The sequence below is a fragment of the Ochlerotatus camptorhynchus genome, unplaced genomic scaffold, assembly GCF_037179485.1.
Source record: "Ochlerotatus camptorhynchus isolate MF236.1 unplaced genomic scaffold, CSIRO-AGI_Acam_v1.1 ptg000330l, whole genome shotgun sequence".
NCBI lineage: Eukaryota > Metazoa > Arthropoda > Insecta > Diptera > Culicidae > Ochlerotatus > Ochlerotatus camptorhynchus.
In genome coordinates, this window is record NW_027040818.1 from 15,308,525 (window position 1) to 15,336,115 (window position 27,591).

Sequence of the window (27,591 nt, forward strand, 5' to 3'; positions counted from 1 at the left end):
GATTTATCGATGCGTATACATATTTCTGATCGATTGGTGATATAATAATTTAAATTGGTCCAGGGGCAGCTGAGATATTAACGTTCAAAATCTTTCATAATTTTCGTTACATGTTCCATTTTCGTTTTTCACAAAGTGTACCCTTATATAGAAATGAAATCAAAATCGTGGAGTTGTGTACAAGACACGACCGTTGACGTAGACGACGTTGAGCTGTTTAGTGAACTTCTCGTGCATTTTTCTTGATACTGATTTAAAATACAGTAGAAGTAACCTATTATTTCAATCGTATGTACATATTTGAGATTTCATACTATAGTTTATGGTAAAGCTGCTTATTTTTGTCATGCTTTATGTGTTCGCGTGTGAGGCCAATGGAAATGGTTGGTTGGTTGTCTTTATTAAGGAGATTTTCAGCCAGACTCAATGGAAATAGAAAATGGTGGTCATTATGCTCATTATACCCCTTCCTCTCCTATCTATAGAACACTGTGCCTTTTCTCGAATCAAGCGTTTGGTTTCCAATAAGTAGGTGCTTAGTACAACATTAATGGAAAATTGGGGGGTTTCAGCTATTGAATTTCAAAGTCAGAGCAAAAGCTCATATACAAGTTCTCCATCTGTTCATTTTTTGATAGTAAGCATCATAGTTACTTGTCAACCTATGCAGTTCCAAAGGCTTGTTAAATATTTACTTGCATTTCCTACCATGAGCTGAACCTCTGTTACCTCTGACTGCTTTCATGTTGATCCGATAACATCGAGCTGTCTCTGTAGCGTTCTTGGGTCGTTGGGACGAAACGTCTGCCTGACGATCCTTCGAGTGCTTACATATGTTGAGACATAGCACTGATTTTCACTGTTGTAAAATTTCTCAATAATCGCTTACTTTACATCCAAGAAGTATTTGTAGAACGCGGGTTCGTAATCATACAATCACTCCTGAGTAATACTGCACTTATTAAAAATAGTAGATAGAGTTTCTTTCTCTACTATGCACCACTATATATGCATTTAGATTAGCATCCTGTGGCTATCCAGCTTTCCATGCTCAGTAATGGCGGCCTGTTTGTATGAATAAATGTATCCTTCACTGTGCTTTTTGACACTAACTGGAGGGCGTATGTTGTTTCATTTTCTTCTGTTCCTGGGAGAGAGAAAAGGAGGGGTCAAAATGCGAACCTCCAGATAGCACAGGGAAGGATACATTTATTCATACAAACAGGCCGCCATTACTGAGAATGGAAAGCTGGATACGAGCAAGCCAACTGGGAGCTTTTTGAACAAGGTGTTACCCATGTATTCAACGAACATCAACCGACAAGTATGGAGGAACTAATGGATACTATCCTCGAAGCAGCGTGCACCGCAATACCGAATACCAGTCCGAACCCTTTGAAGAAACCTCTCCTCTGGTGGTGTGCCGAAGCAAAATCAGCAATCAAAGCAAGAAGAAAGGCCCTCCGTGATGCAAAACGTCTACCAAAGGACCATCCCGATGAAGAGCGTGCTACCGAACACTACCGTACCAAGAGAAACAACTACCGCCAAGCCATTAGGGATGCCAAAAAAGTAGAAGGGTCTGTGCCTAGGAGCGCGAACGGAAGCTTGACGTAGGACCGCTAGTGGACGGAACAAATGTGAACATTTAGTTCTCTTAATTGATCAATCATCAATTATCTTAACTCTTTCCGTTTTTTATTTGTCAGCGTATCAAATTTGTAGTATTTATTTCAAAGAGAATGTTGATGAAGAGAATCCAAGGGACTGTCAACTTGAGTATTTTCGATTCATCTACCCGACTTTAAAAGGTATTTTGATTTTTTTTTTTTTATATATGAATATTTAAGTTTTGTGCATTTTGGTATTAAAGTGTATTCAATTTACCCCATCACAGGATTTCCTTCCGAATTATATGAATGGGGCGGGGTGGAAAGTGTCATTCGGCTGCAGAATATGTAAAAAAGGAGGGACTTCGAGAGATTGAACTCGTGAGAGCTAATTTTCTCACAAATCTGATTTTATTGGCATTCTGGGGACTGAATATACACCCAAAATGAATTATTCCCACTTCTCTCAAATTCTATAACACTTCCTACCAGCGTGTTCTGGAAAATGGTCGGACGATGATTAATCTCACCAATACATTCGGGCCTACAATTCCACACCTTCTATAGAGACCAGGTTGAGCCTTGATAGCTAGTTGCTTGCGGGAACTGATGACCTTGACCAATGTACAAATAATACTCTTTAACAAATTTTTGGTGGCCCTGAAAAGGACCGTTTTGTAGTGATGGTTGAGTAATGCTGAGCTGAGCACGACGAGCTACTGATTCGATCCTAGCCTAGCGGTGGGACTTCTTCCTCCTTCTCTATGGTTGCTCATATGAGCTCTGCAGCTCGCTGCTTGCAGGCCGGGACGGGACTTGACAATCGAGCTTCTCACTCTTCTTAATGTTTTTGAAGAATACCCTTCGGAAAATTGTGTGTGGTGTTTGACGGAGTTGACCAATGATGCCAGGAATGTAAAATATTTTTCTATTTTAATTTGGATTTTTTACGGAGTTTCTACCAGGGGCCTGGCAACCCTATATCAATCCTATGCGTTTGACAGTAGACAACATCACGGGCCTTATTTAAATACGGCCCGCCTGACGTATATATGGCGGAAAGGGACGGAAAATCGTATTATAAGCAGGAAGACAAGAGCAGATGATAGCATCAAAAACATGGCCGCCAGCCAGGCCCCTGGTTTCTACCGCAGTTTAGCAGCTTGTACATCATTTTTGCTCAACACAATAAAAACAACCATAAACCAACAACAATATCCATGCCTTAAAACAGGCAGTGCCCTCGATTTTTCATCTTTCCTTTCGCAAATATAAACAATTAACAACGCCATTGACGTCAACATTGACTCCGGCATCACTGCCAGCCAGATTGATACGATCCCTGTTTCCTTTTTATTCCACGATTGCTACTGTCAAATCGACCAATCAGAAACTGGCTCGGATTTGACAGCAAATTGGCTCGAAATCGCTACCCGATTGTCAAGTCCCGTCCCAGCTTGCAGGCAGCCTTTCGTTGTTGTTGTTGTTGTTGTTGTTGTTGTTGAAAGCACTCCTGCGGCTGCTGCTAGTCACGATATGGGAATTGTCGCGTTTGTCATTGACGCACGACAAGATCACCATGACAAAATCAATAATCCATCCAGTCGCGACTATCTATTCTAGTCATATGTCACTCATTCTGTTCTCTGAGACAAAGTCTATATAGGTTGTTTAAAAAGGAGGATCACGACAAGAAACCATCCATTCTAAAACGGAGGTTAGATTTAAAACAAGGCCGGAAATAATGTTAATTTCCTTCAATATTGGTATTTCCTATTTCAGAAAAAGGGGGAAATACTGCTAAATACCCTTCAATATGGGTATTTCCGAAATCGGGATGACGTCTTGAGACTGAAAATCGATGTTCGACACCATGGTGGCTCTCAGATTAAGGAAAACTATCAAATTTGGGTATTTTCGGAACAAGTACTACGCGTACATCCCAAAAATCGAGGTCTGACGCAAGTGACTTTAGAAAAAAAACTGTCAAATACCCTATAATATGGATATTTTCGGAGCTGGGTCGACGTGTACATCCCTAAAATTGATGTCTGACGGCATTTTGGAATCCAAGATTGCGGCCGTTGCTTTCTGAAAAGCTGTCAAATTCTACGATATGGATATTTTCGGTACAGGACGCGTGCATGATGCCGAAAATCGTTGTCCAATACCATTTTTGAAATCCAAGATGGTGGCTCTCAGATTCGGAAAAACTGCCAAATACCCTACATCATGGGTTTTTTTTCGGAACAAAACTACAATTTATGTCCAACACCATTTTGTAATGCAAGATGGCGGCCATTGACTTTAGAAAAACTGTCAAATACCCAATAATATAGATTTTTGAGATGACATGTAGATGCCGACTATCAATGTCCGATACCATTTTGAAATCCAGGATGCCGGCTTCGGTTTCAGAAAAAGATACAAATACAGTCAAAAAACCTTCAATATGAGTATTTTTGGAAAAGGAATGACGTCTAGATAATTACATCTAGAAATAGAAAATGAGTGACCTGAAATCCAAAATGGCAGCTACAGGATACAGGAAAAGTTGGAAATACTGTCAAATACACATGAATGTGGGTATTTTCGGTTTCACGGTGGTAACTACGGATTAGCAATTACTGTCCGATGTCATATTGAATTCCAAGATGGCAGCTTCTGGCTGCAGATAAACTGGATAGTAATGTTAGATATTCTGAATTTCGGCATTCCAATTTTCGGCATCTGCACGTCGTCTTTGAGCCGAAAATATCCATATTGTAAAGTATTTTACAATTTTTCCCACTTTTTCTGAAATCGGCAGCCACCATCTTTGATTTCAAGATGGCGCTGGAAATTGATTTTCGGTCCATCACGATTCCGAAAATATATATATTGAAATTCTGAAATTGGAAGCTTCCATTGGATTTCAAGATGACAATGAATATCGATTTTTGGTCTCTATACGTCATACCGATTCCGAAAATATACACATTGATGGGTATTTGGTAGTATTTCCAATTTTTTCTGAAGTTGGAAGCCGCCATCTTGGATTTCAAGATGGCGCTGGATATCGATATTTGGTCTCTAGAGGTCATCCCGATTCCAAAAATATACATATTGAAGGGTATTTGGCAGTATTTCCCACTTTTTCTGAAATTAGAAGCCGCCATCTTGGATTTCAATATGGCGCTGGATGTCGGTATTTGGTCTCTTGAGGTCATCCCGATTCCAAAAATATATATATTGAAGGGTATTTGGCAGTATTTACCACTTTTTCTGAAATTGGAAGCCGCCATATTGGATTTCAAGATGGCGCTGGATATCGATATTTGGTCTCTTGAGGTCATCCCGATTCCAAAAATATACATATTGAAGGGTATTTGGTAGTATTTCCCACTTTTTCTGAAATCGGCAGCCGCCATCATTGATTTCCAGATGGCGCTAGACATCGATTTTCGGTCTCTCAACGTCATCCCGATTCCGAAGATATACATATTGAAGGGTATTTGGCAGTATTTCCCACTACTTCGAGTCAGAGGTGAAATCACGTCGAAACAACACAATTCCAGTTATTTCTATCTTGTTATGTCTCGCATCCAAAGCGACACTCATTGAAACAACTAAGTCATTCTGGAAAACGTCACACAACAGATGTTTCGTGACCAAATGAGAGAAAGACAAGAATAGAAAATGTTTCGTCGAGAGACTGCCCAGTAGATCAGTCTTTCAAGCAGAATTTTGTTGCATCGTGCTTGTCACATGAGCGTTGACTTTTTTTTTGTTGTCGTTGTTACATAGTTTATCGTCATGAGGTTGACAATTCCCAAGCCTGGCTGCTACTACTGCTGCTGCTGGACTGGACACCACCACTTACGTTCAGTGGGACCGCATCGAATTCGATTTTTAAGTCTGTGTTAGGGAATGCGATGTTTTCAGACATTCGGTGATAATTTTGATCACCATTGCAACAGTTGGACATTTGGTATTTTTCAATAGTGACCTATTGAAAATTAACTAAGTGTTCATTTTAGCAGATTGGTAGATAAATTTCCAATCGTTTGGCTTGTTTAGAATTAAAATCTATCTGCTATTGGTCGAAACCTGACCTCTTTTCGTAATGCTGTGCATTTTGGTTTTTTTGAAATTGCGTGAATTCTATAGATCCTGTGGAGATCTATCTAGCCCTGATGTATGTGTTGGTAGAGGGAAAAATGTAAACTTTGCGGGAGACGATGTCTTAACACTCGAAAGCAATTTTGTGTTTGATTTTATTTATTTGTAAAGTCGCCGGGAAAGACCAGCTGGCGATTTGTTTTTTATGATAACTCCCTACTTGAAAACAGGCAAAAACTCACAAACAGGCTGCTTTTTCATGGTATACAGTGTGATAATTCAATAATCAATAAATTATCTCAACATTTAAAGGCAAACCATTCATAAATTTTGGTAACATACAAAAAATTCTATAATCCACATTAAATTTCATATGTAAGCGCCGATTGAAACAATCTTTTCGACGTCACTACAAGGGTGATTGATTAAACGAAAGAAACGAATCGTGCGGAATGAAAGCCGAGGAAAAACTAATTGCACCAATATATTTAGGCCTACAATTCCACACCTTCTATAGACAGGTTGAGCCTTGATAGCTAGCCGCTTGTGGGAACTGATGACCAAATAATACTCTTTAACAAATTTTTGGTGGCCCTGAAAAGGACCGTTTTGTAGTGATGGTTGAGTAATTCTGTGCTGGGTGTTCAACACGGATGAGGCTGTCGAGCTGTATGTCGTTTGGAGCGAGGGTGGCACGCTTGACATATATGACCGACCAGCAGCGACTCACGAAGAGCTACTGATTCCGATCCATAGCATAGCGTTGTAGCTTCTTCCTCCTTTTATGGTTGCTTATGTGAGCTCTGCAGCTCGCTGCTTGCAGGCAGGCTTTCGTTGTTACTGGAGATCAATTTTCAACGCCACACGGCGAAAGCACTGCTACTGCTGCTACTGCTGCTACTGCTGCTACTAATTTCGACGACCGAACACCACCACACAGTGGTGTGGTCGTTGGGAACGTGTGGTTCTGAGAATGGCGATGAGTGTGCAAAATATTACGCAATTCCATCCTCCCTATTCGCACGCGCCCGAGGATCGGAGGCGAATGCCACTTCGACTTGTTTCGTCTACTTACTACTCTCTGACGACTGTGCTGGGGAAGCAGCATATGCATGTAGGTAATTGGTGGATTTGTTAGTTAATTCGACGCTTTTGGACAATGCTGAACATTTACCAGTTTTTCAATAGTTTCATGTTGAAAATCAACATTCAAAAGAATTGTTATCGATGCGTAGCCATATTTCTGATCGATTGGTGATAAAATTATTGAAATTGCACCAGGGGCAGCTGAGTTATTAACGTTCAAAATCTTTCTTAATGTGTTACATGTTCCATTTTCGGTTTTCACAAAGTGTACCCCCATATAGAAATCAAAGACGTAGTCCTACGTCAAATAGCTCATTTACGCTAATACTCTGTAATGTGAGGGAGCTTGGGATTGAACCCATAATTTTTTGCTCAATGAGCAAAATTGGTCGCCACTAGAATGAAACATTTATTTTTCGCATCATTATAGAAGTACAAACAAGAGATAGTCATTGTTTATTTTGCGCCAACATTTTTCTCAGTGTGTCTCAGTGTGCCGCAGCTGTACCGGCAGTGCCATGAAGTCATTGAACTGACTTTTGTTTGCTTGTGAATAATGCCGCGTTGCCAGGTATTTTAACAGCTCTTGTTTATGTTTTGTTTTTCAATGTTTTCAATAACGACACGGACCAGCTGGGACTACACACTGGATGCATCCGTTGGAATGATGAAGGACGCACCGCTGACCCGAAACGGACCAGCCAACTTCATACGACCGGCACAGCAACAGTGATGATGGTGCACGGACTCGATAACAACACAGCCAACACCGATAAGCTGTTCAAACTGTTCTGCCTGTACGGAAATGTTGCCAGGATTAAGTTCCTAAATACCAAAAAGAGTACCGCCACGGTCCAGATGGGAGACGCCATTGGAGTCGAACCAATCGAACGCAGCATCACTTCTTCAATAACCCACCCGTATGCCGTCCGAGGATCTGCTGCTGACTGCATTCACCACCAAGGACTGCCACCCGTCACAAGTGCGAATGTTCCCGCTGAAATCGGAAAGTTCCACCTCCGGATTGGTCGAGTTCCCGAACGTAGCCCAGACGGGAAACGCCGTCATGAAGTGCAACCACAGCACGATCGATCACAAATGCACAAAATTCCCGTGCGTGGGGTAACGAGAACATCGAAAACACGTAAGCTTGGAAAGAGCGGAAGCTTATTTTTCTGAGAAAAGAAAGCATTTTCCTTTTTCTGTGTAGTTAATGTTATGATTCGTAATCATAATTTCTTATTGTGTTAGTTGGAAGTGCAAAACGGCAGCAGAGTAAAAATAATTTGTTGAACTATTTGAGATTTTGCCAAGACGGTCCCCCAACATTATATGTTGGACGATGGATCAAACTCATGAACCGGGGTCTAACGGCTTTACATCCGGGCGGCATCGACGGGGATTGAACCCAGGCCAGGAGTAATCACGCTTACCACTACACCACCAGCACCTGAGACCATCAGACATGCAGCACAATAATTTCAATTGCAACTTCTATCGGTAATCAAGTGTTCCAGTTTAATTCTTCATCCCATCCGTAACTCATCCCACATCAATGGCTTCGCAAGCTGTACTGCCGCACCGAGCAAGCCCAAGCAAATCGTCTTCAATTTCCGGCTCTGTTGCGGTTTGATTCATGCCATATCTTCTTCCCGTAGATTATCCTTCTACGGACTCCCTTTCCTAGCGAATCGACAATCTTCAACTCAACTGAGAGCAGTAATTAATCTACATCAGTCCAGCAGCGACTGGGCTCTGCCGAAAACCCCATGAATCAACAAATCAGTTTCAATGCTGATCTGTCTGCCTGGACCAATGACGATTGAGTGATTAGTGTATGCGGGGGAGCTTAATTTCCATCCAGATTCAATCATCAGGCGTCAGGATGGTCACAATGAGGATTCTGTCTCGTAAATTGAATCCTAATTTGTGTGCGAGATCCATTCTCTCATCGGTGTAATTTGGTGTAGCTCTTGCCTTTAGTCTAAGGGTTTTACTGTCCGGATTTCAATTAGTGTAATCATCTATGTGCATGGGGAGCCTAGAGTGGACCCTAAAAGGGTTATCCAATAGTTAATGGACCTGAAGTAATTACGAATTTTACGATTATGCCATATGCTATATATATTTGAAACGAGTATCTTAAATAAGCAAATCCGAAGGAAAATGCTTGTTTATGGTTTTGTCTCATTCCACAAACGAAAAATAAAATTCCAGCTAAGCCCCACCATGATCACCATCGTTCATTTGATATTCCATTTCCGGGCAGATTCCTGCAGTCGAGCTTTTTCTATAGAAAAAAACTCAGCATCAGCAGCAGCAGCAGCCAAGTACACTCCACTCACTTTTCACTGACCATTAAGGTGAACAGTAAATTGTATACTTAATGGCACTTTCCTGTTTCGGAATGTTTATATTTGCTTGAACCTATTTGTATATGGGAGAAGTGAGTTCAGACCGTCGTTGGCATCATCAGGTTCGACAACCTTTGCCACTTTGTTTCACTTCAGTCGGTGAAACGAAGGAGATTTAATCCTTGCCATGGATCTGCTTTTTCTCCCTCGGGGGAAATCATCTACCGCTCCGCAGCCACAGCCACCGCAGCCGCTATAAACAAATACTCACCACAAACGGCGAATGGCAATAGAAGGTAAACAAGAAAAGTTTCTCAATTTAGAAACAGTCAACTGACTCCAGTGAGCGAGCTTTTTTTCACTCGTTCAGCCACAGAGGAGGCATCCCCTTTGGTATTTTCCCATCCTCTCATTTAGTCTCCCTCAATTCAACTCAAGTGGAGCTTTGAAGCTGTGAACGCGGGAACTGCTTGCCCAGGTTAGAAGTCCGGGGAACGAAACAAGTACGTATAATCCCATCATTATTTTTCCTCCGTCGTCGGTGGCACTGCGAAAGTCAATACGTAAACGGATGGAAACCTTATGGTTTTGCGATTGTGACCTGGAAAGCTGGCCTTGTGAGGGGTCACATGAGAACCTTTGCTAAAACATATTCTTTACGGTTGCCACCGTCCACATTTGACGTCGACTCCCTAACGATGAAACATGTCAATCGTGGGACCCCTCGCAGTTAAGCTCACATGACCATCGTCCGATGAAATCTCATCTAGTTGTCGTTGTCGTCGTCGTCGTAATCCTCATTTCTGGTTCTGGTGGTCCCCATTATGGAAGATTCCAATTAGGCCACTCCCGTGAGGAAGCATCTATCTACTCGCTTCCAGTTTCCAGGACCACATGACTGGACTTTGGTAGCAGTTGCAACAGCAGCAAATGCGCGTTCTCAAACACAAACACACGCACAAACTCATAAGCGGGGGGAAACTAAACATGGAACAACTCTCCCTCTCGGATCCAATCAGTTTCCAAAGCCGGGAGATAGAAAGGACGTGCATGGTAATGGCCGATGCTGGCTGGGTGCCGCTTGGAATGGGTGCAGTGAAACTTTCCGCAAATTAGAATCGCACAACTTTGTCAGTAGTAGTGGCTGGAATTGTGAGTATAGCTTGCTGAAAACAGCTTTCCATTAGTGCAGTTTAGAAAGATCGGGAGAAAGTTGCCTTTTTGCCTCCGGCTGTGTTTGAGAATTTTAATCCAGTTTAAGTTTCAATTGATTGTGCCAATAAAGGGGGATATTGTTTGAGGTATTTGAATCGGATTTAATATTTGCCTTTCGATAGATCCAGTGAATGGCCAACCCAAGTATCAATTTTGGTTTTATGAGGGTTCTGTAGAACATGATTTAGATTTGAAGAATGCTTTAAAACCTCGATAAAACTTGCAACTTGCTTGGGTTTTGAAGTGGTGATGAAAGTGTCAGCATGATGCAAGATGGAATGTGTCATTAGATAGTGTTAATTGGGATTAAAAATGCACAGTACGATGAGTTCAGTAACCTCCTAGCAGCGGAAAAGAGATAGAAAAGGGTTATATTGTACGTGCGCTTATTTATGTCGAGTTTTGGAAAAAGGGAACACTCTTTACGCGGTTGGTATTCATCTTTGGTTGGCTGGTCTAATAGCATTTGCGCTCTGTATAATGTGATGCGATTCTTCAGGTTGTTCTTCCCTGAGCAGAGCACTCAAAGTGTCTTTCCAAGGTCGAAGAGGTTCCAGAACGAACCACTAACAACGGCATTGATAGCTAGGTGTGCGGTTATTTGGCCGAACGCCGTTTGGCCGAATACTTCAGAAGAATTCATAAATTTTCGAATAATACTAGATTCCTGAATTGAAATATTATCCTATTTTTTGATGAAATTTTGAGATTCCAAAATTCGAACTTGCTGGAATTTAACGATCTGAGATTTTTTTAATTTTTTAGATCAATAAATATTTACATTTACAATTCACATTCCGCTGGTAGGAAAAAAAACCACATATAGAATTTGAGAGAAGTGGTCAAAAAATGAACGATAAGCTTTTTAAATTAGTCAGGGACATTCATTTTTTCCCAGAAAATATTGTTTATTATTAATAATTTTTCCCCATACAGTTTTACCTGCTTTACTGCCAATCCCCAGAAAGCCAAAAAAATCAAATTTGTGAGAGAAAATTAGCTCTCACGAGCTCAATCTCTCAACATGCCATGTTATTTATGACACCCAATTTGTGATTTGCCTTCGATAGATTACGAAATAGAGTACCTGAAACTACAAAACATGTCTGGTACCTCTATATATGCATTTAGATTAACATTTGAAGTCCCTCCTTTTTTACATATTTTGCACAAACGATACTTTCTGCCCCGCCCCATTCATATAATTCGGAAGGAAATCCTGTGAGGGGTGAGCTATTTTGAGTGCAGAATGTGTTAAGAAGGAGGGACTTTGCTTGTTAATCTAAATGCGTATATCAAGACCAACAATTGATATGGCCTTAACTCCATTTTGTAAACAAACCTTTTCTCGCGAACCAAAACCTTCATTCGCAAACCTAAACCACAATCTGGTACAGGAGAATTTCCCCTACCTATTCATTATGTTGGTTTGCCTTTGCGGACTTCGGTTCGTGAAAAAATGGCCTTACAAGGTTTGTTTACAAAATGGAGTTAAGGCTATTTCAATTGTTGGTCTTGATATATGCATTTAGATTAACAAGCAAAGTCCCTCCTTCTTAACACATTCTGCACTCAAAATAGCTCACCCCTCACAGGATTTCCTTCCGAATTATATGAATGGGGCGGGGCAGAAAGTATCGTTTGTGCAAAATATGTAAAAAAAGGAAGGACTTCAAATGTTAATCTAAATGCATATATAGAGGTACCAGACATGTTTTGTAGTTTCAGGTATTCTATTTACGAGATACGAGAGGAGCCTTAGTTGCTTTCAACGTGCCTGCTTATAATCAAGAATTGAACGGAATCCCGGTCATCAAAGCACTCATCTCATCAGCAGCAACCAGACTGAAATCGACTAAAAGTCCAGGACCATCCGTTTTCCTGAACGAACACTTAACACGTCTACTAAAGCCTCTACTTCATCTCTTTGGATGGTCTTTGAACACTGGAATCTTCTAGACATGCTGGAAGAATGCACAGATGTATTCAGTTCATAAGAAAGGCGACAGGAAAAAGGAATCACTTCGCTTCGGGTCATGTCCAAATTCGACAGTGAGCATGCATAAGGGCGTAAACGCGATGATCGATTCTCTTCGTCGATTTTCTCTTTTGTTAATAACTCGCTAGAATTAACGTTTCTCGGTGCATTTGCTGTTGGTTTTGATAGCCAAAACAACCTGTTACAACTTTTAAAACTCTGCATTGAACAAATTCTAAAAAATTGTTTCGCTTAGCTGTAGCCAGGCATGGAAAATCATTTGCCTCTAACTTTTTTTTTCAACAGCATTCCGCAAAATGACGTACAGAGCTTTTGTAGGTTTTGTTATTAACTAAGACTTTTGTTAACAAGTCAAATCCATATCTCTTATGCATGACGAAGCAGAGCGAACAGAAGCCACTACTGTTTTTCAGTGAATGTATTTTACATTCACTGAAAAACAGTAACAAGTTCTGCCCGCTCTAGTTCGTGATGCATTAGAGATACAGATTTGAGTTATGAACAAAACTTGTAGCTAATAACAAAACCTACAAAAGCTCTATATATCATTTTGCAGATTGCTGTTGATGAAAAAAAAATAGGGGCAAATGAACGTAAATGAATGTATGAAATGAATGCAAATGATTTTCCATGCCTGGCTGTAGCAATGCAAACAGAAAATCTATGAAGAGAATCGATCATCGCGTATACGTTCTTATGCATGTTCACTGTCGAACTCTTCGAGTTAGATCTCGATGATTATTTCAAAAGATCCTATCTGCTTTGATCGATTCTCTTTATCGATTTTCTCTTTTGATAACCACTGCCATGCAAACATAGTTCGCGATATTTGTACCACACAGTTTGATAGAGGAGGTTCTTATCTAGTGTCCAAAATGGTAAATACAATAAGGAAAGATTTTGGAGCTGAGTTATTAACGAAAGAGAAAGACGATAAAGAGAATCGATCAATGCAGATAGGAACTTTTGCAATGTTTATCTAGAGTTGCTATGGAGCCACTGCTATTGGCGATCTAACGATAGCGGTCCTGGCGAATAGGAGTAATAGAAATATGATTATGCTTTCAAAATTTTGCAATGTGAGGTATAAGAGAGAAATTTTAAAAAGCATTTACTAACCGAAAACAATATTTGTTAATTTTTTTATTGCTGTTATTGCTATGGGGGAAGAAACCTCAAAAGCTATTTTATGATTTTTCTTAGTTTTCGTTGGCGATTTTGTCAAAACTAAGTTTTTCAATGGAATTGGTGCTAATACTGGATAAACCCAACAACTTTGTTCTGGCAAACGGGTAGTCCCATTGCATAAAAAGCTATCATACAACCTGTTTTTCTCGGCTTGCTGATTTGTGCTATGAGATGGACTTGCCATGAGCGGCAGTACAGATTTCTACTTTTTTAACCCCGTATGCACATAGTCAAATTTATGAAAAAAATACTTCATTCGTAAAATAAAAGCATTTTAAAATTATTCTCCCATACCTCGCCGTGCAAAACTATTAAACCATCACGACTTGACGACTTTGGCGAAGTTGTTTATCTTGATAAAATAAACAACTCTTCTTAAGACGTCAAAATTCTACACCCTACTGTTTTCATCAAGATAAACAACTTTGCCAAAGTCGTCTATTCTTCAAAACGCCATTTCAATGCATTAAAAAAAAGTTGTAGAAAAAAAGCACGTTCCACTAAAATGGACAAATCTCAAAAACACCGAAATATACCTACCTCAAGTTTTGATATTTTGTTTATTTATTTATTTATTTATTTCCATTTCGTCAAGCCAGTGTAGACTACATACAATGATTATTACAATGTTTACTTACATACTATGCATTAATTCTATTCTGTTTTAGCTTAGTTTTTATTTGCTGCTTGGACATAGTGATGTCAATAGTTCCGCAATGCAAATTATATAGGCGCATCATTCGATTGATTGGGCTATTTTTTGCATAATTTGTTCTGTACGATGTTTCTGAAAATAAATTCCGTGTTCTAAGATATCGACAAGGTGTGTAAAAATTTAATTGTGCGAGAATTTCAGTCGAATCTATGCGCATTGAAATAATGTCGTTGATGAAGAAAAGCATTGCAAATTGGCGGCGCTCCTTAAGTGTTTGTATATTGATGAGCATGCAGCGCGCTTCATAAGATGGTAATGGAAATGCAGTCCAATTCAATTTACGTAAAGCATATAAAATGAATTGTTTTTGGACAGATTCTATGCGTTCTTCGTGTATGGAAATGTATGGATTCCAGAATTGGCCTTACATATGTGGTATATAAAAGCTTAATAGTGTATGGGTCTTCGAAATTATGACTGAACCTTTTGATGAAGCCTAACATTCTGTTTGCTTTACTAATGGTAGTATTATAATGTTCTATAAAAGTTAGTTTGGAGTCTAGGATTACACCTAGATCTCTTACAATTTTGCTTTTTTCTACTATGTGGTTGCCTTATGATATTTCAATATGCGGTGTTTCAATTTTTCTGCTAAATGCTATTGCAGTACATTTTTTTACGTTCAGTTTAAGTAGACTTTTAGTACACCAGGTGTGGAATATATTGATTTCATTCTGGAATTCTTCTGCATCGCTAGAATTACTTATTTCCATAAAGAGCTTCATGTCGTCTGCATATACAAGCAATTTTATTTTTTTAAGTATGTAGGAAATGTCGTTTATGTACAAAATAAAAACAAGTGGGCCTAAATGAGAACCCTGGGGTACCCCAGAGGTGACTGAAATTGGTTCTGAAAGTTTATTTTGAAAGCGAACTATTTGTTTACGATGTGTTAGGTATGATTGAAGCCAATTCAAAAGTCCAGGCTCCATTCCTATTTTCTGCAATTTGAGGATTAATAATGGTATGTCGATGCGGTCAAATGCTTTACTGAAGTCGGTGTATAGCGCTTCAACGTGCTTGCCACTGTCCAACGCTTTAATAATGAAAGATACATATTCTAGAAGATTAGAGGTAGTTGAGCGACCTTTAAAAAAGCCGTGCTGTTTACTTGTAATTAGATTTTTCACCTGCTGAAAAATATTGCCGTTTACGATTGATTCAAAAAGTTTTGGAATGCAAGAAATAATAGCAATTCCACGATAATTTCGAATGTCTGATTTTGCACCTGATTTGAAAATAGGTACCAAATAAGATGATTTCCAAATTTCAGAGACATGTTGAAAAGACGCTCTAGAGGAAATGCGAGTTCTTCAGAAAGCGAGTTTTGCTTGATTTTTATTGAAAATGTCAGACTACGATTTTTTGCGCTTTGGGAGGTAAACAAAGTTAAAAAAAAACTGTTGTTTTTTTTCGTTTTTTTCAACAATATTTTTAAAATATGAAGCTTTAACCAGTATGTTTTTTCGCACAAGTTATTTATTTAATGCATTTGCATAAAAGAAAAATATAACATTATATTGTTGTAAGCAAAAAAAAAAAACGAAACAGAAAGAAAAAAACATATTTTCGACATTTTTTTCTTTAACTCCATATAACTCGGAACCAGTAGGCTGTGGACATTTTACGTCTTCAAAATAGTTGTTTATTTTGTCAAGGTAAACAATTTTGCCCCAGACATCAAGTCTCCAAAACGTCAGAGAAAGAAGTTAGATTGTGGCGCCATCTTTGCGGAAGAGTATTGAACTATTTGTTTGTGTCAACCGATGGTCCTTATTATGATGAGAAACTTTGCCCGAGACACCAAGTCGCGAAAATGCTTCGTTTCAGAATTATTAATTTTGCTCCGCTAGATTGTATTCCTGGCCCAGTGTGCACTGTAATCAATATCTCCATGACGACCAATTGCATTAGTTACAATTCCAATGTTACATTGCATTGGCAGATTTTCTTCGTCGACTTTCTCAATGTTTCCACATGCCCATGTTAAGACATTCTCGGGTATTTTCATTAAACCGATCGATAAAAGAAGCTTTTATCCAGCATCTAATACGACAAACACAACAAGAATCGGTTATGTGCTAAAAGTTATTAACGAAAGAGAAAGTCGACGAAGAGAATCGATCAATGTTCCTTAGGATCTAATGCAATATTTAGCTTGATTTATTCTCAATCGATTAACGGCTACTAACCTCCTATGCTTTACCTCAAGTAGCCAGGGTGGCCAGACCTACCAATTTTCGGGATGCCTACCGATTCACAGACGAAAGGTTGAAAACTACCGATTTTTCACTTTTCCTACCGAGAATCACAGATTTTTAGTAATCTTGAAAAATGTTTAATACCTATGTTTTGTTTTCCGTGTAGTTAGAATTATAAATATTGATTTCGACACGTTTAAAGCTAAGAGAAGAGGAGACAATACGGTGGGGAAAACGAACCACTTTTCTGTCAAATGCGAACCAGCTCGTGATTGACCGATTTGAAGTGTGTAAGATAGAGATAGAGATAGATATAGATATTGATCGAGATAAAAGAGTAAGAAGCCAGTTGTCTCCTCTTCCTCTTAGGTTTAAAGAAGAAGAACTGAAGGGTATTGTTCTGAAACATAGTCCCCCCTCCCCTTTTTGTTAAGTCGGTCGTAGATTGTGGTAATGTAAGAGGCACGGTGGCTATAGAGCAACCGGTTTTGTTTATTTAGCAAAAGATCATGGGTTTAGAACCCATGTCTCGTTACATTAAGGAGCTGATCTAACCCAGGCCTCTTTTGAAGAAAATCGTGAATAATAGAACTCGGTGGAACGATTCGGAAAAGTAATACATATATTTATACAACAGAGACATACGCTTGATCTGGTTCGGAAGACATTGTTAGCTACTTTCGGGGAAGTCATTTCATTTTAATAGCTTCTTGTAACCGATAATGAACGATCGTCGGACGCAGCTTGTTGTGATGTAAGGGGCACGGTGGCCTTAGAGCGACTGATTTTGCTTACTGAGCAGCAGATCGTGGGTTAGAACTCAAGACCCTTTACATTACTGAGTTGATAGCATCACGTCATTTGCTTACCAGGCTATAAAAGATCGATATCCGTTCCGCCATAGGTAGACTGTTAGTAGAGGAGAAGAATGCAGCACGGGCGAGAATGCTGCAACACCGCACGAGATTGAATGTGGAGCGATACAGACAAGCGCGGAACGGACAAAACTCAGTTTTCCGAAGGAAGAAGCGTCAGCAGGAAGACCGAAACCGCGAAGCGATGGAAAATCTGTACCGCGTAAACGACACTCGGAAGTTCTATGAGAAGCTAAATAGTTCGCGCAAAGGCTACGTGCCGCAAGCCGATATGTGCAAGGACTTGGGCGGTAACATTCTCACGAACGAGTGTGAGTTGATTGTGAGGTGGGAGCAGTACTATGACGAGCACCTCAACGGTGAAGCAGCAGAAAACGAAGGTGGCACGGTAACATACCTTGGAGCATGCGCAGAAGACGACAGGCTACCGGCCCCTGATCTTCAAGAAGTTGAGGAGGAGATCGGTCGGCTGAAGATCAACAAAGCAACTGGTGTAGATCAACTACCAAGTGAGCTATTAAAATACGGTGGTGAAGCACTGGCTAGAGCGCTGCACTGGGTAATTGCCAAGATTTGGGAGGAGGAGATATTACCGGAGGAGTGGATGGAAGGTGTCGTATGCCCAATCTACAAAAAGGGCGACAAGTTGGATTGCTGCAACTACCGCGCGATCACACTGCTGAGCGCCGCCTACAAGGTACTCTCCCAAATTCTATGCGACCGCCTGTCACCATTTGCAAGAGAGTTCGTGGGGCAATACTAGGCGGGATTCATGGGTGAACGCGCTACCACAGACCAAATTTTCGCTATTCGGCAGGTTCTGCAGAAATGCCGCGAAAACAACGTGCCCACACATCATTTGTTCATCGATTTCAAATCCGCATACGACACAATCGATCGAGATCAGCTATGGCAGATTATGCACGAGTACGGATTTCCGGATAAACTGACGCGATTGGTCAAGGCGACGATGGATTGAGTGATGTGCGTTGTTCGAGTATCGGGGACACTCTCGAGTCCCTTTGAATCTCGAAGGGGGTTACGGAAGGTGATGAACTTTCGTGTCTGCTATTCAACATCGCGTTAGAAGGTGTGATCAGAAGAGCTGGGATAGACACGAGTGGCACGATCTTCAGGAAGTCCATTCAGCTTCTTGGCTTCGGCGATGACATTGACATCATGGCACGGAACTTTGAGACGATGGCGGAAACGTATATCAGACTGAAGGCTGAAGCTAGGTGGATTGGACTTGCCATCAACGCATCAAAGACAAAATACATGAAAGGAAGAGGTTCTAGGGAAGACAATGTTAGCCTCCCACCCCGAGTTCAGATTGACGGTGACGAAATCGAGGTGGTCGATGAGTTCGTGTATTTGGGCTCACTGGTGACCACCGAAAATGATACCAGCAGAGAAATTCAAAGACGCATTATGGCAGGGAATTGTGCCTACTTTGGACTCCGGAGGACGCTCCAGTTGAATAAAATTCGCCGCCGCACGAAGTTGACTGTCTACAAGACGCTGATTAGACCGGTGGTCCTCTACGGCCACGAGACCTGGACTATGCTCGTGGTGGACCAACGTGCCTTGGTGTTTTCGAACGGAACGGTGTTGCGTACCATCTACGGTGGAGTGCAGAAGGATGACGGAACGTGGAGGAGGCGAATGAACCACGAATTGCACCAGCTGCTTGGAGAACCATCCATCGTCCGCATTGCAAAAATTGGGCGACTACGGTCGTAAGAATGCCGGCACGTCATAAGAATGCCGCACGACAACCCAGTGAAAATGGTTCTAGAAAGCGACCCACCAGGAACAAGAAGAAGAGGCGCGCAGCGGGCAAGGTGGATCGACCAAGTAGAAGGCGACTTGCGGACCCTTTGCAGACTACGAGGCAGGCGATGTGTGGCCATGGATCGAGTAGAGTGGAGACGACTTCTTCGGACAGTAAAGGACAACAAGGCCTCAGTCTGATTGGTAAGTGGTAAGGTAAGTAAGCTATAAAAGATCGCATCACTTTTCAATGTGAATCCAGATCTAATTCACCCTTCCCACCTACAAAAACCTGCTATGGAGAGGGTTTATTCGATATTCCCGGCGGGATCGCCTTTTAACTTTTCTGCTCTTAAACGCATAACAGTGTGTGTGTGTGTGTGTGTGTGTGTGTGTGCCATCTTCTACCCCTCACCTAGTTGGGAGCGTTGAACAAATAGAACTGTGAATAATTTGATCAAATCTAATACTCCGTAATTATACCTTTGCCAAAACCATCAAACTATAGAAGTTCCCGAAAAAATATCTCGTCTGGCAGGCCATATGCACGTGTGGTCTAAAAAGCGGAATTTTCATCACTACGGGATTCATCAATCAAGAGATCTACGTCCAGGAGTGCCTGGAAAAGCGGCTGCTACCATTCCTAAAGCAACATAACAGACCTGTACTGTTCTGGCCGGGCTTGGCGAGCTGCCACTATGGGAAAAAGGCAATCGAGTGGTACGATGCGAACAACGTGGTTGTGGTACCCGAAGACCACAACCCTCCCAACAGCCCAGAACTACGCCCAATCGAACGGTATTGGGCCTTGGTCAAACGGAACCTAAACAAAAAAAAAAATGGTAAATCCATGGAAAACGAGCAGCAGTTTAAATCTAACTGGCGTTCGGCGGCGAATAAGGTCGATGAGACCACTGTGCAAAATTTAATGGAAGGGGTTAAGCGGAAGGCACGGCAGTTCGGATATTGCAAACCAAAAGAATAAACGAACATTTTATCCTTTATATAGGGGAAATGCAGGTAATGTCGGCCTAAGTGTCCCTAATTTGGGCCCATACATAAATTCAGTAGTCGACTAAATTTTCAATAGCTACCAAAAATATCCATTAGTAACGTCCCAATAACGCGTTCATCTAGATAAAATTGATAAATAGCAGATTTTTAGCGAGGGGCCTAATCTTAGATTCATAGGCCAACATTTCCCCTAGATGAATTGAACTGCCAAAAGAAAAATAAGAAGATTTTTGTGATATGAATTTTGACTGAAAGAAACGATTTTTTCGTCGACCAATTTTTGGGCGTTCCAGTCTTTATTGTTACATTTATAAATGCATGTTATGTGATGTATGGGAATAACTTTTGTTTTTAATAAATGGATGGATCGCACCAAACCAAACAGCAGCGTTAACGCTTTAAAACATAAACTACCAACCGAGTAAATCGCAAAAACAATGACTGGTATTGAGTTCGCATCGTAATCGCTTGTCGTCCGGATCTATTTGCTTTTTGCTGAAGAAAGTGTAACTGCTACCTAAAGCTACCACAAATTTAAACATCACTTATCAGTGCCTTTCCAGTAATAACCTGCAAATGTTCTACCTTGTTCGACTTACTTAATTTTCTTTTATTTAATGTTGGTCTCTGTTCCGCAATCTAGTGCCAATCACCGACGGACATCGATTGCCATCGATTGACGGCAATCAAATGTGCTGGAAGGTAGCTTCCACTCCTGCGTAGAATATCGCACCCATTTAACACACACATGGGCCGGGACCAACGGCTTAACTTCCCTTCCGAAGGAAGACGTGACCAGAGATTTTTATGCCTCAGAAAAATCCCACCGACCTGGGATTGAACTCAGACCCATTGGGGCGAGAAAGTAGTCACGATTACCACTACACCACCGGTGCCGACCGACGTTGTTCGACTTACGATTGGGCGCTTTTATTTACGGCACTTGAATCGATCCATCGATTAAATCGGTTCCAAAGAATCGATCTTTGCAGAATCAGCTCCCACGGCTGCGACTGGTTCCAGTGCTGCTGCTATTCTAGCGGCTGCTACTGTGTCGGGATTTTCCCTTACGATGAGATTTTGTTCACATGCTCTTTTCTATTACCTCTATCATGTTTTACGCCAACTACTTACTCAAATTAACCACTTTGTCAAGCAGTTTTGGCGTGACTTTCTACCAGCGATTTCACAAAACTGGACCAACTAATTTCTATTTTTTTATGAAACGCACAAATGTTGGCTATTTTTCTCGAGGTTCTAGAAGAGCAAATCTCAAAATAATGTTTTATTTCAAAGTTCGATTGGTAGTAAACGTCATTTTAACTGCTCGAATGAAGTGGTTAATTTAGTGTTTCAGTACTCGATTTAACTGTCAAGTTTTGTATACCTTCGAATAAAGTTATCATTTTTTTTTATCATTATTATTCAACATCTAATCTATATACTACAAACGCAATAAGCTTATATGTGATAAGTAAGGGAAGAAGATCGATCTTTTCTTCATGATGCTTAATTATACTTATGGTATTTGAAAGAAATAACATAATCTCATTTTTCATTTGCATTTACTCGTGTTAACAACAGAGATTTGTTAGTTCATCATAACTTATCATAACTTATTTATAAATTCCTTAAATGGAGGTGAGAAAAAAAGACAGAATCAGAAATGGAATTAATGCCAGCAATGCTTTCAATTGACAAATTCAATGGATCATATCAATTGAGCAGTTTAAAATGACGTTTCCTACCATTAGAACTTTAACGTGGAACAATATTTTGATATTTTTTCTTCTACAACCTCGAGAAAATAGGGTCTTATTTGCAATATGCTTAAACACTCTGAAATTTATTGTTTCATTTCCGTAAAATCGCTGGTAGAAGGTCGTCTCAAAACTGCTCGACAATATGATTAATTGTAAAAAAATGTAATAATATGGCGGCAGTCATCATAATTCCATATCATGGAATATTAGCTTGATAAAGAGCTGCTCATAAACTACGTAGACCGATTTTTAGAGGTTTTAGACCCCGGCCTCCCGCGTAGGCAATCGTCCGTACATTTTTTTTTGAGTTCGTTTGGACCGTAGACATTTTTCAACCCCCCTCTAAAGAATCTACGTAGTTTACGAACAGCTCCTAACGTGGAACTACTCGTCTTTGCTGTCAACTATTTTATATAACTCTAGCTGAGTGTACCCGGCCTTGCTCGGGATTCAATATTAGCTTGAGTTTATGCGCCAATTTTAAAAAAATATGCTATATTGTACGTGCCCCCCCCCCTCATTTTTCTAAAGGGCTGCCTCCTATAACCTCCATATCCCAAATTTGCCAAATTTGGTTCCATTTGCTTGATTAGTTCTAGAGCTATGCAGAAATTCATGTTTCATTTGTATGGGAGCCCCCCTTTACAGAACCTTTCCCTGCCCCAAAAACCCTTGCATACAATTTTTCACGCCGATCGGTTCAGTAGTTTTCGAGTCTATAAGGTTCTGACAGACAGACAGAAATTCATTTTTACATAAATAGATTAGGTCGTTTGTTCTATACACACTGAAAAAAAAATAGTGCAATTAAAAGAAAGGACATTCATTTGTTACCTTGAAGATTAAAATATCGAACAGAAAGATCGATTTTTACACTTTTTTAATAAACAAAAAAATCGATCCTGGAAATCGCAATTCGAGATGAAAAAGATCGATCTCTCAAAGATCGATCCAAGATCGCCTAATCGGTGAACTTCAACTCTTATTCCTCTTAGATCCTTTTTTGGACCCTACCCGAGGTAATTCTGCTTGGACATCGATTTGGAAAACTCTTCTTCAATCCTTCAGATTCTTATAGAAAATCGATTTGGAGAAACGTTTTACTGCCGCCATGGCGCCCACACGCAAAAGAAAAGGACAACCTCGTGATCCCCCTTCTGATGACATTTAATTGTGCAATCAGTTTGAAATGCTCACGGATGGTGGATCATTCATCTAGGGAAAATTCCATTAAACATTCCCGGCTTAATGCCAAGAAGCAAAAGGTCCCCCCTATTGTGATAACCACTTCCGAACTTTTTAACTTCGTTAAATTCATGTTTTCACTTCAAATTGGCAGTCGGGGTGAATGCCGTGTATTGGCTGAAACCGAGGGGGGCGACTCTTTCTACGATACAGGAAAAAATGTGTTTTGTTGTGGTAAGCTGCGTGCAAGCTGAGTAGATAGAAAGAAGATTGACGAAGAGTCTGAAGATTTCTTGTAAAAAGATGATTTGCGATGCAAGTAGATGGAAAGAATGAAAGAAGATTTTTCGAAGATTGATTTGCTAGTGTGAGATTTGTTGAGCATCTCGAATTGAGATTTAGATGTGTCGCCTCCCTCGGCTGAAACCTTGGACTGATTCAAAAGTCTTCTCAACTATCTTACTGAGAAGCAGCAACCAAAACTGAACGTCTGTTCAAAGTTGTATTGAAAGTTTTGCCCAGTGGTGAACCTCTGGATTGGATCAAGGATAAATTGAAAAAATTACTTGGAGTTGAACCAATCCAAGTAATCAACATGAAAATGAAATCCCGTCTTGGCGATTCGCACAACGAGATTTCTAATGATTTTTATTTAGTTCACTTCAAGTCTAGTGAACTAAACAACCTTAAAACCTTAGAAAAAGTTAGCCTTATGCTCCCTGTCCGAGTGAAGTGGGAACACTTCAGGAAGATTGGAGGAAATTTCCAAAACCTCACCCAGTGCCGCAAGTACCAAGGACGGGGTCACGGGACCAAACAGTGCTACATGCCAACTAAATGCATTAATTGGGGTGATTCCTCTCACGAAAAAGACGACTGTCCTGTGGTGGAAGATTCTAAGAATTTAAAATATTCAAATTGAGGTGAAACTCGCAAAATTTTACCACCTTCTTAAAGCTGTGAAATAGGCTTTTAAGGTTTTTTCAAAAATTTTGCGAGTTTCCAAATGGGTTTGGAATTTGGGACTAATTTCAAAACATTATTTTCAAAAGTTTTGTTCCTCAGGGCAGAGATCTGCTTTTTAATTTGTTTTTGCAAATCCCGCCAGATAACTTTCATGGCAGGATCACGTATTCTTTGATATTGCCTCCTACGGACATTTTTCAGCCGTATCAAGAGCTGAAGATCGTCGTTTATTATAATTGAATCGAATTTAAACTCGCGTTTTGGTACTGAAGCAGCTCTTGCTTTAACTATAGAAGAAGTCAGAGATTCAAGAGCATAATCAGCATCAGCTTGCAAAGGAATATTTGGATCCAAGTCATATATCATAAATATTCAATATTGCTCCCAATCAGCTCTATGGTAATTGAAAGTAGAGCTGTTGGGATTAGAAATTATTTCTTGGGATATTTCAAAAGTTACTGGAAGGTGATCATAACCGAAGTCAGCATGGGTATGGATGTTTAAGGTATACTTTGGTACAATAAGACCACTGAAAAAGCGCATGGAAAAGAAAAGATTTTTAAGGGCTTTAAATTGGGTCATTACTGTATTCCATACCACTATATACTTTTCGATCATTTAATGACACTGACACTGGTAATTTCATTTCGTGCAAATCGCAAAGGCGTGCTCCATTCCTTATAAATATTATTGTCTACAGAAAATATTGATATTTCATTACTAGCTGAGACGCTTAAGTTCATTTTATCGTTAACATAAAAGTTACTAATGCTCGGATAAAAATAGAGAAGTTCGATAAGTGCTTTGTTCATTCGTTACATTTGAACTGTGGAAATCATAATCACTGAATTTGCACATATGCATGTAGAAATCAAACAGAACTCTTACAACCTGAACCGAAACCAACACTAGATTCTTATGATTCTGATCAAAGTGCAGAAGACGGATGCTAAATAGCTTGATCACTAGACTGAAATCTGAATATTTACGTAGGCACTCATGAAGATCAAAGTAAATTAAGTAACAAGATGCCATCATTCTCGACATTCCCTTTCCAATTGCATCTCAAATCCAGCCGCTTTTCCACACATCAACATTGCACTTCTGAATATTTAATATTAATATCTTTAAAGATTACTTATACGCTATGCATTACTTTGGAATCGACAACCTCTGGGAGAGTTATTGATTGAAACCTGTCGAAGCTGGCATCAATCTCCATCATTTCCGACGGGAAAGTCGGCTCGGCGCACGTACGTACCACCGGTGTGGTGTAAGAGCGTGTTGGTAGTAGTAATATGCATTGGAGAAAATTTTCCAGTCACCCCCCCCCCCTCTCATCCGCCTTCACCAACGAGGAAAAACTCGCCAAAGCATAACGCGGCAAAAATTTTCCAATCGCCCGAAGCAATGCCAATCACTTTTGCAGCTCACGAAATGTTTACCAGCACACTCAGTCAGCAGCACTCACTTACCTCTTTGGATTTTCCGCTTATTTTCACGCTCAACTTGCTCGTTTCGTCTCGGCTCGGCTCAGCTTAGTGCTGCGCGGTGCTGTTCCTCCTTCCGGCTAATTTATAATCCAATTAGGAGAGTTAGATTTCTTCTTGTTTTTATTTTTTATTTTCTGCTTGCACACGATTTCGCGTTCGTGTTTAGAATCACTTGCTCACTTACTGCACTTCAATGCCTAAATGCTACTGCTTCGCTTACTCCGGTTTGATTTTGCATTAGCTTCCGAAGCAATAATAGTAATTCGCTCCCTTGCCTCCCCTGTTGCTCCAACGCTTTCCGGGAAGAACCACACGAATGATGCAAACGAAAATCGTGCACTGCCGAACACACAAACCTCACTCGCCACTCCTCTTTCCTCCCCGAGCAAGGTACTTTGCTTCTTTTTATTGCCTTTTTTTCTGCGATTTCCCTCACTTAATCACCGCCCCCACAGACCCCGCAAAATCGGAAAAATCACACCGAAAAGCAATTTTCACTTCCGCCCTCCAACCGTCGGCAGTGGCCTTCCTCCTCCTCCTCCTCCTGCTCCTCAAAGAAAACTCCTCAGCCTGCTGCGATTGCTTTATGTTTTCTCTTTTTTTTTTCCCGCGCGCACACTTTGATGGACGAGGGATCGAAATTTTTTAATTATCAACGCAATCTGAGCGTGGAACTTATGGCTGTTTTTCTTCTGCGAATCCGCGAGGGTAAACTTCGTGCACTTTTATCTCTTGCTTCGGTCTTCTTTCAATTTGCGTCACTTTTCACCGTTTTTCGTAAAAGGCAACAACCAACGGGAGGAAAAAGTTATTCCTAACTTGTCTGCCCTTTTTGTTTATATTTCTTTGATATCCTTCAACCTTATCGCTAACCGAAAAGAAACAGCAGGAAACCGTGTTTGAATCCTTCCTTTGAATTATGCTGAGCTTTCGCCACGTTTACCCTTTCTCGTTCTATTTTAGCATCAAAACAGCACCTCAACTTTCTTCGAACGCTTTATCCTCGTCGTCTCGTCGCACATCCCGTCATCACTCACTGACACTGACTGCAGCAGGCACCCAGCCCTGGATCCTCCACGACAGACCGACACCGACACACTCAACAATACGCACAATGAAATATATTCCTGTGACTGCCCCGAGGGGAAAACAACCCCCTTTTCGCACTTCACTTGACAATTTCAAGCTGTGCTTTGTGGAGACGCGCGCGCGGGTCACCGCCGTGTTCCTGCAGAGGGCAGAGAGGAAGCGAGGCTTTCGGTAATCCTACCACGAAAAACACTTTCCGAATCAAAGTCGACAAACTGACCTACTCTGGTAGCACATGCGACTGGTTCCACTGACGGTGGGAAGAGATCTGCGGATAAATGTGAACTCCAAAACGAGCTGCAGCTTGGCTTGAACTGGCTGGAGATGAAAGAGGCAAAAATTTGTTTGTTTGCAGAGCGGGAAAACACGGAGATGGGAAATTTTCCCCGAGAGAGAGAGAGGGAGCGAGTGGATTTTCACCAACTTGAAGGGAAGTTCATGCGAGAGTCTGCGCGGAAAAGTGTGTTCTATTCGGTCGGGCTGGGGTACTCACTTATGGATGGTTGTTTTGCTTTGCAGTGCTAGCCGAAATGGGCTAGAATTTTAGAGGGGGTGCTTTGGAAGGGGTGCATGATTTACGATTATGAAAACAAGATCAGAAGGAAATAAAAAAAAATCCCCCATTTACCCGTAGGTGGTACATAAATGCAGCTTCTCCATACAAATATTTCAAAACCATGGAGACGCATTGTCCTTTGCGATTCTTGTGATTCAAGGGAGATGTTTTATGAAAGACCTACGAACATGACCAAATCATTCACGAAACGAAAATCAATTATTTTATTCATGTGTTTCACTTATACATTTTTGCCAAAACATCAGCCTTATACATTCCATAAGACAAACCACATAGGTTCTATAAGAATGCATAAAAGGTATGTGTGACCGCTTATACATTTCATTTGACACATGATCTTCATTAACTTTTTGCAAGGTGTCTGCTTATTAGTTGACTTATACATTT

At 40.6% G+C, this 27,591-nt stretch overlaps 1 protein-coding gene across 9 annotated transcripts in view; it reads right to left on the minus strand.

Annotated features, from left to right (window-relative positions):
• Positions 1–26,856, minus strand: part of LOC135708360 (RNA binding protein fox-1 homolog 1-like) — a 953,484-nt gene extending 926,628 nt beyond the window's left edge. For 5 of the 9 annotated variants that reach the window (XR_010518292.1, XR_010518293.1, XM_065230429.1 and 2 more), the window contains exon 1: positions 25,521–26,855. The gene's annotated coding sequence lies outside the window, so the exon portion shown is untranslated. Of the gene's footprint in view, positions 1–25,520 lie in introns of all 9 variants that reach the window. The other 4 variants (XM_065230430.1, XM_065230426.1, XM_065230431.1 and 1 more) reach the window with 2 other exon arrangements.
• Between the last annotated feature and the right edge of the window lie 735 nt (positions 26,857–27,591).